General features: G+C 32.4%; 1 long non-coding RNA gene across 1 annotated transcript in view; it reads right to left on the bottom strand.

Moving 5' to 3' along the window:
* LOC129531874 (uncharacterized) overlaps positions 1 to 13,733 on the bottom strand; it is a 33,061-nt gene extending 19,328 nt beyond the window's left edge. Inside the window, exons 1-2 of the long non-coding RNA XR_008677312.1 lie at positions 13,643 to 13,733; positions 9,981 to 10,025 (exon numbers count right to left, since the gene is read on the bottom strand). This is a non-coding gene — a long non-coding RNA (uncharacterized lncRNA). The remainder of the gene's footprint in view (positions 1 to 9,980; positions 10,026 to 13,642) is intronic.
* Positions 13,734 to 15,359: the final 1,626 nt, after the last annotated feature.

Here is a 15,359-nt window from a genome sequence, read left to right as displayed (position 1 = left end):
CATAACCATTAACTCATCTTACTTTTGATATACTTTAAGGTAATTTTTATAACTACCACAGCATGCATGTCATTAATAAATTAGCAGTTTCTTTTTAATGTAAAATTTACATATGATGAAATGTACATAAATGTACATTGAGTCTAGAAAAATGCATAACCCTATGTAACCTGAAACCCCAGCCAGTAATAGTACTTTACCATCAGTCAGAAATCTCCTTATGCCCCATGCCAGTCATTTCCTGCTCTATCACCAGGAAGCAATCATTCTATGCTAATTTTTTCTACTGTAGAATAATTTTCCTCATTCTCGAGTGTCACATAAATACAAGCCTATATTATGTATTTTTGGAACTTTTTTCTTAATATGAATAATATTTTTGAGATTCATAAGTGTTATTTATTATCAACGTATTCATTTTTACAACACTTTAGTCCAGGTGTGGATTACACGCCTGTAATCCCAGCACTTTGGGAGGCCGAGGCAGGCGGATTACCTGAGGTCAGGAGTTTGAAACCAGCCAGACCAACATGGAGAAAACCCATCTCTACTAAAAATACAAAAATTAGCCCGGTATGGTGGTGCATCCCTGTAATCCCAGCTACTCTGGAGGCTGAAGCAGGAGGATCGCTTGAACCTGGGAGGCGGAGGTTGCGGTGAGCCGAGATCATGCCATTTCACTCCAACCTGGGCAACATGAGCGAAACTCCGTCTCAAAAATAAATAAATAAATACTTTGGTATTTTCTTGTATAAACATGCTACAGTTTATCTACTCTCCTACTAATAAACACATAGGCTTTATCTAGTTTTGGGTTATGATAAATAAAGTTTCCGTGAACATTCTCGTACAACTTTAAAAAATATATTTTTATTTATCGTGGGTAAAGGCATAGGAGAAGTATGGCTGGGTCATAAGGTAGGAATATATTGAATTTTATAATGAATTGCCAGATTTTTTTTAAAGTAATTGTACCATTTTACCTTGCCACTAACAGTGAATTTTCTAGACCCAGATACTTACCAATATTTGGTGCTATCTGTCTTTCCATCTCTCTCAAACTTGTATTAGCCATTTTGGTGAACACAGTGGTATCTCATATTATTTTAATTCACATTTCTCTAATTCTTAATTATGTTAAGGACTATGGGCTTCTATTAGCCATTTAGAAAACTTTATTATATTGAGTATAGAAATTACATACAGTGAATACCATTTTTTTTTAAAATATGTACTTTGTGCTGGGCATGGTGGCTCATCCTTATAATCCTGCACTTTGGGAGGATGAGGCAGGTGGATCACTTGAGGTCAGGAGTTTGAGATCAGCCTGACCAACATGATAAAACCCCATCTCTACTAAAAATACAAAAATCAGCCAGGCTTGGTGGTGTGTGCCTGTAATCCCAGCTACTCAGGAGGCTGAGGCAGGTGAATTGCTTGAAACCAGGAGAAGAAAGTTGCAGTGACCTGAGATCCTGCCACTGCACTCCAACTTGGGTGACAGAACGAGACTCCATCTCAAACAAAAAAAAAAAGAGAAATTGCCTTGTGAATATTTTTCCTCATCTGCAGTTTCACCATTCACTGACTATTTCTTTTGATGATGACATTTACATTTTGATGAAGTCTAATTTTTTAGCATTAAAAAATTACTGCTTGATGCAGTCTAAGAGTTATGTGCTTTATATGCCCACCACTGTATCATGAAGATTTTCTTATAGTTTTTCACTAAAATATTTCCTATTTTGTATTGTATGTTTAGAATTATTATAAATCTGAATTAATAAGTCTACATGATGTAAGGTAGAAATCCAGGTTTCATTTTGATACGTAGCTTCTATCAACATTTTGGGAAAATATTTTACTTTGTCTATTAGATTGTGTTAGCACATTTGTAATTAAAGAAAAGCGATCACAAAATGTGAGTCTATTTTTGAACTTTCTTTTATTTATGCGTTGATGCTTATGCCAGTAACATACTGTCTTAAAATTAGGTAAAGTAGTTCTCACAATTTTATTTTTATTATTCAAGATTGCTTTGGATATTCTATGTCCTTGCATTTTCATGTAAATTTTAGATTCAGCTTGCAAATTTCTACAAAGGAAAACTTTGTTTTGATTATAATCACGATTATATAGAATCTAAAGATCAAATGGGACAATTGGGATCTTAACAGCATTGGGCAGACTATATAAATATAGTATATTTTGACCTTTATTTGGTCTTTCATTATTTCATTTAGTTATATTATATAATTTCCAGTGTAGAGGTCTTGGAGAAGTTTTGGTAAATTTATTCCTAAGTATATTTTTAACACTACCTAACACTACAGTAAATGGAACTGATTTTTATTGCTTCCATTTTTTTGTTACTAGTATCTGAAATACAATTTTTAATAAAATAAACCTTAAGTACTGTGGCCTTAATAAATTTAATTTTAGGTTTTCTGTATATTTCTTGGATTTCTACAACCCAGTCATATCATATTCAAATAGAATTATTTTTCTGTTCTTTTTTTCTTGTCTTATTGCATTGGCAGTACTCCATCAACTTTGAATCTATATAAAGAAATTGAATATTTAGAGTTAGCTTTCTTATTTACTAAGATAATTATTTATTTTAAAGCTCATTATCCTTTTGTGACTAAGTATCATGTTTTCATTTTGGAAAATTTTTCTTTGGCATATCTTATAGGGCAGGTTTATTCAATAACAGTTATATCATTTTTCTTTGTTTTAAAAGGCATTTTTTTCTCAGATAACATTTACATTGAATTTCAAAGTTTGATTCAGCAACTTATTTTCCTCATTGCATTTAATTTATGCACTATCTTCTAGTTTCAACACTTTCAGACGAGAAGTCAGTGGTGATCTGAAGCATTAGTCCCCACATAAACTTTGTTTTATTTTAATTGCTTTAAAGATCTTCTTTTTAATCTTTAGTTTTCAGTAGTTTTACTACAATGTGCATGAGTGAAATTTTATTCTGCTTTGATTTGTAGAGATGCTTAAATCTATATATTTTTGTATTCACCAAATTTGAGAGATTTCACACATTATTTCTTCAAATATGCCCTATTCTCTCCCTCCTTTCCTGTTGGGACTCCAATTAAACACCCGCTATGCCTTTTAACATTATTGCACAAATTGCTAAGACTCTGATTTTTTTTCCCAGTAACTTCTCAACTTCCATGGACACCAATTTAGCAAAGAAGAAACTCAAATATATGAAGCTAAAGATGGATACAACTATTATACGAATAAGAATGAAATAAGTGAATATTGTGGAATGTCTATATTATCAACAATATTTCCTCTTGTATTTGTTTTATTTTTAGTTTGTTGTTTTGTTGTTGTGAAGACATCTGCCATTTTTTAATGCATTTCCAGGAGAGCAGACATAAGCAATCTTATCATGGGACAAGGACTATTTCAAGGACTTTTAATTTTTCTGCATTTTCAGGTGGTTTTTACACATATCACTCACAAACCCCCTAAATTATTTTTGCTAATTTTACCCTACAATAATTACATTGTGTGAATTAAAAACATGGAATTATTTAAAATAATATATTGTTGTTTTGACCTTATCCTGCCAGAAATTCATACTAGTAGACTTTCCATCTATAACTCACAGGCTAATACCCACATTCAAATTAAAGTAGGACTTTTGTAACAACTCTTAGGGCATTTTTGAGATATTAAATTATTCTAGAAATGTGTTTTCATTACTGCATATTAGCTTGTGCATGGGCTGACAGCAAGTTTTTCTCATTTAAAAATATGCTATTCATGAACAAAGCTACTTCTTAATGGGATGGTATTATCAGTACGCTGCTAGCATGAAGAGGTGTTGGCTATTTTTGAGGGAAAACGCCATACTCATGGTAGAAGTTTACACAGCTGTGTTTAGGTTCATCAAACATCTCACAATAAACATCTGAGGTTTGCTAAATTTCCAAATGTGTTTTGCCACATGCATTTCCCCTTCTTTTTAAAGCATGGAAAGAGTTTCAAAAGTTGCCACTTCATCTGTTTATCAAAATAGAAGCATAAATACGCTTTGCTGTCAATAGATTATGTTGAGTGGGTTTATGGCTTGTTTTTCTCTCTTTCATATAGCGAGAGAGCTCAGAAGTAAACAATCCAAAGCCAGAGGATTCAGGCATCACTGCCAGGATTTTCAAATATCCTAGAATACATGCTTCTATTTGCTAAATGCTGGCAACTTTGCTTGGGCAAAAAATCAAATCAGTCTCCTATTACGTGACTGCAGCTTTTTGCTGTTTAGTTAACGTATTTTTTTGGAACCAGAATTTACAAAGAGAAAACAAATTGTTTCTAGAGGTCTATTTTCTAAAACATTAAATTGAACTGTTATCAGTCATTGATACAATATCTTACCTAATCTTCAGTCATGATCATAATTGGTCCCACTTATAACTGAAGAGTATGTGACTTTTGGTGCATTACCTATTCTCTATTGTCTTTCATTTTTCCCCTAATTTACCTAGAATCCTTGGCTAAAGTTCAATATTCTACTAATTATTTAGAAGTTGCTCTTTTGGCTGAGTTTGCGTCAATGTAAACGTTTGACTAGCTTGTGGGATGCTGTATATAAATGGCCTAGAATTTTGAGTTACACACTTGTGGATTTAAACTCTACTTTTTTTCTTTTCTCTCATATACCTAGTTCCTCATCTGTAAAATTGGCTACGAAGAGCTATCCTTCAAAAATATTATGAAAACTGAATAATAAGTATAAAACTCAGTAGAGTTGTTATGAATTGGAGATAATATTAGAATATTAGCTTTCCTAAGCTTTTTCTGCAAACTTCAAGTAAATTAAATAGAAAAATCACTTTAAATGATTTTAAAAGAGAAATCATGAAAATGATAATGCTGAAAGGCTAATAAGAAATACCAAATCAGTTACAGAAGCACATGGGAAAAAAGAAAAAAAAAATCAATAATTTTAACTGTTCACCCAAATGTGTGACTGTTCCTGTCACACAAGCACCATATATTTACTGCCAGAAGAAGAAATCTTCAAATTTACAGAGATGCTTCTCATTTTATCACAAGGTACATCTCATTATTATTTCTATTTGTGTATTAATTTTGAAGTTAAATTGAAAAATAAAAAATGATGGAATGTAGGCAAATCTTGAGTCACAGGGAAATGCATAGGGTGATTTTACTAATTAACAAAATGTACGCAACAAATACAAAAATCTACTAAATATTGTACAATATAGAAAACTAAAAGTAAGTCAAAATGTAGGAATTATTATATTAGCAGCAAAAATGTATTATGTAAGTTGGAAGAAATAATAATTAACAAATATAACCAAAACACTCTCTTTGAAAATGTTGATAAAAAAATATCTAAGGGAAAGATAATTGGAAAAGCTATTAAACTACTTGCTTCTCTACAGGAGACCTAGATATAGCTATTTTACTTCAGTTCCTTCAAACCATGCGGAAAATAATAATTCCTAAGCATTTAAGCTTTTCCTGAATTTAGGAGGAAACGAAAGATTGGTTTGCTACCTCATTTTATTAGCTGAAATTAAAATCTGATGCACAGTGCAGAAGAATATATTCAGAACAACTTCACTTTCCATTTACGTCCCACAATTTTAAATAGTAGTAGTAAAACAATGTGCTAAGATAACCATTCATTAAGAACAAGAAGGCCATTAGAAATTAAGATTTCATTGACTGTTAGAAAATATATTATTATAATTTAAAGCAACAGGTTGAAAACATTTAAAACTGTAAAATGTTAGATTTTATTTAAATGTCTGTCTTAATGATGTATTCTCAGATGAAAATTTTGTCATGGTAGAATGAGACAAGGTTTAACATCGATTTTATTCCTTTAATGAATGTGATTTCCTACAGAAAAACCTTGTTTACAGGAATAAGTAGAAGAAGTTTTGTAACAGGAAAGCACTGATATTTGAACTTCTTCTAGGACATGTGATGAGTATTGCACAGGTCATTAAACATAATTTTGGATGATAAATAACTAGCTGAAAACTTGAGTAGAAAACTTGAGTAGGAAACTTGAGCTTTTCCGAAAGAAATATATCACACATGCAAAATGATTTGTCTGTCAGTGCTAAGAAGCTCACGTTCTTAATTGTTGGGAAGAGCAATAGTAATGCCTCATTAAGATTTATCCAAGTAAGGCCTATTAATTTCAACTATTACTCTTTTGATTTGCAGTACTGCTGTACCTTAGTTACACATTAAAACCACCTAGGAAGTTTATAAAACACTGTGATCTATGTCCCACTGCAAAGGATTCTGATTAATTAATTATTCCAGTAAACAACATAGGAGTTAGTTGACAATTTTAAAAACTCCCCCAGTGATTCTAACATTCAGCTAAGGTTGAGAAATACTAATGTTAAAAGTAACTGTTTATTTTATTATTATTGTTTTTTGAGATAGGGCCTCACTCTGTCACCCAGGCTGGAGTGTAGTAAAGCAATCTCAGCTCACTGCAACCTCCACTTGCTGTGCTCAAGCAATCCTCCCACCTCAGCCTCTCGAATACCTAGGACTACAGGCTCATACCACCTTGCTCAGCTAATTTTTAAAAAACTTTTATAGTAACGGTATCTCACTATTTTGCCCAGGCTGGTCTCAAATTCCTGGGCTCAAACAATCCCCCTGCCTCAGCCTCCCGAAGTACTGGGATTACAGGATTACAGCCACCATGCCCAGCTAAAATACCCATTTTTAAATGATATGCACACAAAAGGTTGAAAAAATGGAAATCGTGATTATTTCAACATATCTATGCAAATACTATACTTGGTGATCAAATTGCTTATTTTAATATATTTACAAATACTTTTGTATGGAGAAATGTCAAATAAAGCATATCATCCACTCATACAGATTATCGTCGTACAGACATCGCAAATGCAAGCGTGTGATTGCAACTAAAATAAAAGAGGTCAGGCGCGGTGACACTTTGGGAGGCCAAGGCGGGCGGATCACAAGGTCAGGAGATTGAAACCATCCTGGCTAACACGGTGAAACCCCGTCTCTACTAAAAATATAAGAAATTAGCCGTGCGTAGTAGCATGCACCTGTATTCTCAGATACTTTGAAAGCTGAGGCAGGAGAATCTCTTGAACGTGGGAGGCGGAGGTTGCAGTGAGCCAAGATCGCGCCACTACACTCAACCCTGCACAACTGAGTGACAATGTCTCTCAAAAATAAATAAATAAATAAATAAATAATGAAAAGTATAAGTTAAAACATTAAAAATATTTGCCTTTGGCCATAGTATTTTTAATAACTTGGGCGGGGGAAGGTAATTACAAAGATAATTCCATACTTTCCCAATTTTTCCTTTTTACCAATAACAAGGTAAAATTTGTATCACAAAAATCATTAATTTGAATAAAATTAAAAAGCTCTGTTTTATAAAATGTGAAGACTGACTTTATGGATTCAAAAAATCAGAAAAAAGTATCATGATGTGCATTCATTAGGAGTAAATTAAACCTAAAAGAAATTGCCTGTTTTTTAAAAAAAGTAACTTGGCAAAATATATTCCCTGATTAGTTTGAAACTCCTAAAGTACCTTAACTAAAGAAATCCAGCCTTCTTCCAAATTTCAAGTCTTTTTTCTAAATTACAAAGGCATTATCCTAGGAAAATAGTGGTTTCAGTCTGGCTTTAAAAATTATTGTAAAGTATATGGTATAGATGAAAATTAAAATGAATAAAATGTCATTCAACATTTTATGTCTAATTTTTCATTGAATTGTTAATTTTATAAAATAAAATTCTTATAGCTTAAAATGTCAAAATATGTTTAGCTAGAACTTAAAATAACCCAAAGCCTTTAATTATAAACATTATTTTAGCTCTAATTTATTTTTTATAAACAAAAGACAACTGATATGAAAATAACCTTATTGTTAATAATTTTTTTTTTTTTTTGAGACGGAGTCTCGCTCTGTCCCCGAGGCTGGAGTGCAGTGGCGTGATCTCGGCTGACTGCAACCTCTGCCTCCTGGGTTCATGCAATTCTCTGCCTCAGCCTCCTGAGTAGCTGGGATTGCAGGCGCCCGCCACCATGCCAAGCTAATTTTTGTATTTTTAGTAGAGAGGGGGTTTTACCATCTTGGCCAGGCTAGTCTTGAACTTCTGACCTCGTGATCCTCCTTTGCAAGTTTGGGCCCACATTAAACAATCATCCTTGTTCACATGTCACACAACTCTAGACAAATCAATCTATTCAAAAAAAGCAAGTTGTATGTCTTTGTTCGCTCACCCAGTATGGATACATTCACTATATGTAAACTTCTATCACCAGGTACTGCAGTTATGTGCCTGTCCATAGAAGTTGAGTAAAAAGCAGACATACCCTCTGGTGAACGAACTATGCAAATTATTACAAGTGCATTCTTTATCACCTTAGTAAATATTTCAATAAACACTAGTCACCATCTTTATTATGATGCACAATTTATTTCCCTCTGGGTTCTACTACAAAGGTAATTCCACTCAATTTTTAGATGAGTAAACATAGGCCCAGACAGTTAAACTGGTTTCCTCAATGTCAAACAGAGAAAGACTCAAGAATAAAATAAAGGTTTCTTGATTGCCCTTTAAAAAAATTTAAAAAATCTAACAAAGAACAGATGGGACTTAGGTAATATATGAAAGAAAATACGTTCTTTTTGGAGTCTCTAAATTCATATCAATTATGCACCAACTATTTTTTCATCTCAGAGGCTTTTTTAACCTTTTTTCCCACCACAATTCATTTATTTGAAATATTCACAATAGTTAAGACAGACTGTAGACAGAAGAGTATATTGCCCTCGGGCATTTGTTTCATGTTTCACTTTGTTCCTCCACAAACAGGCCATCACTTTCAAGTATTTTACAGTTCTTGTATTTAATGTCTCTATACAGTAACTCGTCTCAATAATTATCAACACTATAAAATGTCTTAATAAACCAGAAGATATAAAGCATCACAATACTTCAAAACCCTGTTTCAATATCCTGTAAATTACTTGCATGGCTATTGGTAGGTTTTGATACTGGTTCCAATTGTCATTTCTGCTTAGCAAAAGTTATATTATCTTTTGATCAAACTCCCCACTTTTCTAAATAATGCAGTGAAGCAGATACTCCTACAATATTGAATAATTTCAGTCTTTTAGAAGATATATTAACTTTATTAGATTGACCTGTGAATAGAAAGGATACAATATCTGGAAAAAATATAGTATAAAGTACTTTTAAAGGTTTTATAGTTGTATTTATAAATTGCTAAAAATAAATACCCAATGTTATCTTTGTATTCAGCTAGGTACTACAGGAAACACAGAGATAAGTAATAAGTGATCTCTCCCCTCAAACCACTTACATTTTAATGGGTTTCTTTAAACATGCAATCAAATGACAATAGTACACCAATGAAAGTGATGAAGAAGGCTTGCATTTTTACTAATATTTTTGACTACTTACTTAGATCAATGCTTTCCACTGATTGGATTCCAGAAGGAATGGGAAAGTATACCAAAGAAAATATTTGAAGGAAGAATTATGAGGCAATATATAAGGATGAGATATTAATGAAAGAACCAATGAAAGAGATTTAAGAAACCCAGTATGCACAAGAATTATAGGCAGGATAAGTGAAACATTATTAACATTATATAAATAATTGTAAATGTAAACATTCGATAACTAAGATCAAACTTTATCTTAGTTTGTTGATTGTGTTTGGCTTCTTATGCACAATATTATGTTTTTGAGATTCACCCATGCTGTTATCTGTAGATTTAGCTAATGCATTCTCGTTTCTGTACAGCATTGCTTTGTGTGGCTATAAACAATGTGTTTGTGCATTCCATGAATCTACATCATGGTGATAATGAAGAACACCAAAGGCAAGGCATAGATTTTTATGTAATTCCAGAAAAAAAGTTTACCTTCAAAAGATAACAATTGACAGATGACTTCTCTCACAGTGGATGCTAGAAGACAGAAATATGACAATGTTAATATGCTGGGAGACCAATCACTGTCAGCTTCCATCATTGTAACAATGAAGTAGTATTTCAAAATGAAAGTAATAAAAAGATATTTTTTGACAAAAATTGACATGACATGTCACCTGCAGATACTTTCTAGAGAAAATTTTAAATGTTGTGTTGATGGAAGATTTGCATTTCAAAAAAAGAAGTAAATGCACACAATCTGTTAAATATTTAGGTAACCAAATAGATCACTTGCAGAAAATAATAATGGATTGTGGAGTTTAAATTTTAAAAGAAAATAATTAATATATATAACAATTAGTATGTAATTTTTGATGTGGAAGAATGGAATTAAAGTGTTTTACAATCTTTGCAATTTGGAAGACAAAGTAAAATGTATTGATTACACTTACAGATTGATAAATCAAGTGTGTATTTTGTAATGACAAGGGCTCATAATACACAATAGAAGAACTTAATATCTACTAAATAAAAATTAATATAGAATATGGAGGAGAAGATCAAGCAGATTAAATTTGGATTTTTGAGAGACTAATAAAATTAAAATGTCTCTGGCAAGACTCAAAACAGATGGAGGATAGGGAAGAGGAAGTGTCTACCCTCACACATCAGAAGTGAGAAAGTTTCTAGTTATATAAACTAAAGATATTAAAGAACAGCTCCAAAATTTTAGAGACAACTCAAGTCAAAAATTGGGCTTTGAAAAGGATGTGAGAAAAACATTAAAAAATCTTAATTGCTTGATAATTAATATAGACTCTGAATAGTCAAAATCTTCTAAGAAAATTTCAAACTTAGATGTCTTCCTTTAGCAAGTGTTACTACATTTTCAAGGTACAAAAATTCCATACTTATTTATTCTGTTTCAAAGCATAGTGTGTGAGGAAAAACTCAGCAGTTCATGTTAAGAAGATAGCATAAACTTAATATTACATTGGAAAAGAAGAAGCCAAGAATAATTACATGTGCATATAGGTCAAAAAAGAATGTGAAATCCAAACACTTATTAGAAAAAAATACATAAATAAATGCAAAGAATAATTCATCATGTTCTAAATGACATGTATTAAAAAGATGAATGTCATTTAAATATTGTGATGAAGAATAAAATACGTATAGAAAAATACACAAAGTCATAAGTATACTGCTGGAAAATCATTTCATAAAATAAATACATCCATTTAATGAGCGCTGTGAACAAAACAGAAAATATTACAAGCACAGCAGATGCTTCCTTATTCTTTCTCCTAATGACTGTTACTCCTGTAAGACTGATCATTATTCTGGTTAGGTTAGGTTTGATTTAGGTTAGGTTTGCCTGCCTGTAAACATTATATAAATAAGATCAAAATTTATGCACTTGATTGTGTTTGGCTTCTTTTGTTCAATATTATGTTTGAGAGATTCACTCATGCTGTTACATGTAGATTTAGTTAATGTGTTCTGATTTCCGTACAGCATTCCTTTGTGTGGCTATATATAATATGTTTACCTGTTCCATCATACATGAGTATTTTGAGTTATTTTCTTTTTTTCTAATAAGAATATCATTGGTATAAACAATCTTGTATGCATTTCTGTTGGTTACATGCCAACAGAAACGAAGTGGATTGTTAGGTTACATATAGTATGTATACATGCTATACTTGTATGTATATATGTACGTAGTATACATATACATACTATATTTGTAATCAAATTTATAGAAACAAAGAAATTGAAAATTACTAAGAAAAGAAGTAAAAAGAGAGGAAATTTTGGAAATGTAAGTCCTTTAAGATAATTTCAAAATACCTGAAAGAAAAACTAAAATTTAAAACTGGAATGTAATAATATTCTGTAGCTAACAGAAGACCTGAATCCTTTCATTGTGAGGGCCTACCAGGTATTAGGGAAAATCCACTTCTATGGTAAACTCAGAGGCTTATTCAGATAAATCTATTGCAGTGTAACTACGAAACAAACAACTCATCAGTGCTTTCAAGCAAGAAGTTTAAATAACTTAAAAAGACACAAGAATTGGATTGTTATTAGACTTCTTAAAAACAACGTACAAATTAGGGCAAATAGAATATCATTTTCAAAAAATCTAAGTAAAGAAAGAACAAAGTAAGGATATGTCCAGCTAAAAAGGCCTTCCCAAATACTATTCAAAAGGAAGTAATTTGAAATGTCTATATTGATGTCAAGCAAAGGAAAATTCAGAACAAGGTATAACAACAGGAATAAAGATAAATATTAATAATAAAAAATAAATTTTCTAAGATAACATGAATGTCTTTTATTTGTATATTTATAAACAGAGTTTTACAATGCATGAAGCAAAAAATTAAAAATAAAAGGAAAAATAAGCAAATCTGAAATTATATTGAAATCCTGCATCCCATTTTTAATAAGTAATAGAAAAGATACATGGAAAATGTCTAAGGACATAGAAGATCTAAACAAGTATAGCAATTAAATTGACAAAATGGACATTTTAAAACATTCTACCCAACAGTATGTGAATACATATTCTTTTCAAGTGTTCAGGGAATACTTAACAAGATAGACCATATTAACAAGATATGATCAAAATAGGTCATAATCAAATATTAATAAACTATAAAAGGTTTGAAAGACTATAAAATGTGTTGTCTTCCAAAAACTGACTAAAATAGATATCATTACCAAATTATATATGAAAAACCTTGTATAGTTGAAAATTAACAATATTTTTAAATAGCCCATAGATAAAAGTGCAAGTCAGAAAGAATATTAGATGGTATTTTGAATTGGATTAAAATAAACATGATACAATATGTCTGAAATTATCAAGGAACTAAAATTACAAAACAATTTTGGTAAAGAAGAATAAAGCAGAAGGGCTCACACTTCCTGATTTCAAGCTCATTGTAAAACTATAGTATTCAACACAAATGAACTTCATATGCTTTATTCTGTGTCAAAGAAACCACACTCTGAAGGGCATAAGGGAATATTTGAAGGTAGTAGAATTGTTCTAAATCTTGATTTTGGTGGTTGCTACCTAATTAGATTTATTTGCCTAAACCCACAGAACGTGCTTTAGTTAGGGTGAATTTTACTATATGTAAATTTTATCTAAAAAAACTAGAAGGTTTATGTACAAATTATTCAATTTTCAAAAATCTCTGAACCATAAAAGTAAAGGATATATTGCTTAGGGAAAACACACCTTGTTAGATTATGATAAAATGTTTATTTAATAAAAGGAATGAGGCAGATATTGTTACAGAGGTTTCTGCAAAGGAACTGGTAAGGTTCTATTTCTTAATCTTCATCTGGTTTCCATAGAAACATATGTATTATTATTTTTAATCTGTGCATATGTATATATGCATACATATATGCATATATATTCTGAATCTATATTTCTTAAATTAAACAATAATGTGTATAAAGAGAAAGCTGTATACTGTGAGAGAGATAGAGAATACTTTCTGACAGTTCAGTGGATGGAATGAGTCATGAAGCACACAAAGGAATATTTTGGTGTCCAGTGAAAGAGATCTAACTCAAATTAGCTAAAACTATAAACAGAATTTATCTTGAAAAACTCACTTTTTACACACCTGGATTGAGAGACGTGAAAATATTTCTAGGGGTCCATTCTTCTCCATGCTCTTTTTCCACTGTGCTGGCTTAATTCTCAAGCCAACTCTGTTTCAGCAGACACGGGGTCATTATGTCTCGGCTTCTGTCCTGCTGATACGGATAGTCCAGTAGAAAAGCCAGAGTTTCTTATGCAACTGTTAAAGAAAAAGTTCAACACCTGATTTTCATTTATCTAAATTGGGTCATTTTGTAGTTAGAGCAAATTAGAACCTGAACCAGATTGAAACAAATGAGTCCTAATGCACAAAATTTAAAGAGAAACTCACTCACAGTCACGTAAGCACAGGGTCAGCCCTGCAGAGGGAGCACCTCCTTTAATTTTACCCCAGGTGCCTCTATTTCCAATTTCAAGTCCTAAGTAGCAGCACTCCAATTGGCCAATTAGAGGTTATCATGCCCATCTCGTGAAACATGAGTAGTTTCTGATCCTTCTACACCTTTAGAATACAGGAGGAGTGGTTCCTACAGAAAAAGCAGTGTCTTGTTACTGACAGATGGGAAAATAGATTACCTACTGATGTTCGCACCACAGAAAGCTTAGTCATATCTCCGAGTGCCTGTGACAAATCTGGTAAATGTTGACCTCTCATATCTGATGATTGATTGTTACATCTTTCGCCTTGTTAGTCTTAGAAAGAAATAAAATATCTTTCTTCATGAGCAGAAGGGCAAGGAGTCATGAGACCCGTTTCTCTAAGAGGTCGTTGTACCAAATTTGTCAAAATTTTAACTGTATTAAATTTCAATTATTTTTCCCAGAGAAAGAGAATTGTGAGCTTTTCAATGGGACTGCAATCCGGGATGGATATGCCAAAAGAGTTAATAAAATGTTTCAAAAATGAGTGGGGTAAAATTGTGATCCATAGACACAATTAGAAATACTTAGAAAGTTGTTTAAATTTTGATTAAATGGTTTCTGGGTATATTAATCGCTAAGCAATTTGTCTTTAGGTGGCACAACTTGATGTGAAATGACATTTACATTGTAAGTAGAGTAATTAGGTGGTGCGGGTATTTATGAGTAACTAAGAAACTGAATTTCGATAAAACAGCTTTTGTTTTGTTTTGAGACGGAGTCTCGCTCTGTAACCCACGCTGGAGTGTAGTGGCGCTATCTCGGCTCACTGCAAGCTCCGCCTCCCGGGTTCACCCCATTCTCCTGCCTCAGCCTCCCGAGTAGCTGGGACCACAGGTGCCCACCACCATGCCTGGCTAATTTTTTGTATTTTTAGTAGAGACGGGGTTTCACCGTGTTAGCCAGGATAGTCTCCATCTCCTGACCTCGTGATCCACCCGCCTCCGCCTTCCAAAGTGCTGGGATTACAGGTGTGAGCCACCGCGCCCGGCCCCGCTTGGTTTTTATATAAACGGATTGATGGACTCCAAGAGTACGATGTGGATTTGTTATTTTTACCAATGATTCGGATGAAAACAATAATAGTTATGATAATGAAGGCTCTGAAACGTTTGTCATTACGTCAGAAATTGTGTTAAGTACTTTACATAATTAATTTTAATTCTCACAAGAATTCCATGAGTCAAGTGATTCTTTACCCATTTTACAGGTAAAGAAGTTGGATCTCAAAGGCTGGGCAGCTTGGATAAATCAGCTAGATCATCAAAGTCTTAATGGGCAAAAATAATCAGCTCTGTATTTATTAAATAAGAAATTGT

The sequence above is a fragment of the Gorilla gorilla genome, chromosome 12 (genome assembly GCF_029281585.2).
Source record: "Gorilla gorilla gorilla isolate KB3781 chromosome 12, NHGRI_mGorGor1-v2.1_pri, whole genome shotgun sequence".
Classification (NCBI taxonomy): Eukaryota; Metazoa; Chordata; class Mammalia; order Primates; family Hominidae; genus Gorilla; species Gorilla gorilla.
Note: the sequence above shows the minus strand (reverse complement) of the source record. Positions and strands in the feature narration are given on the sequence as shown.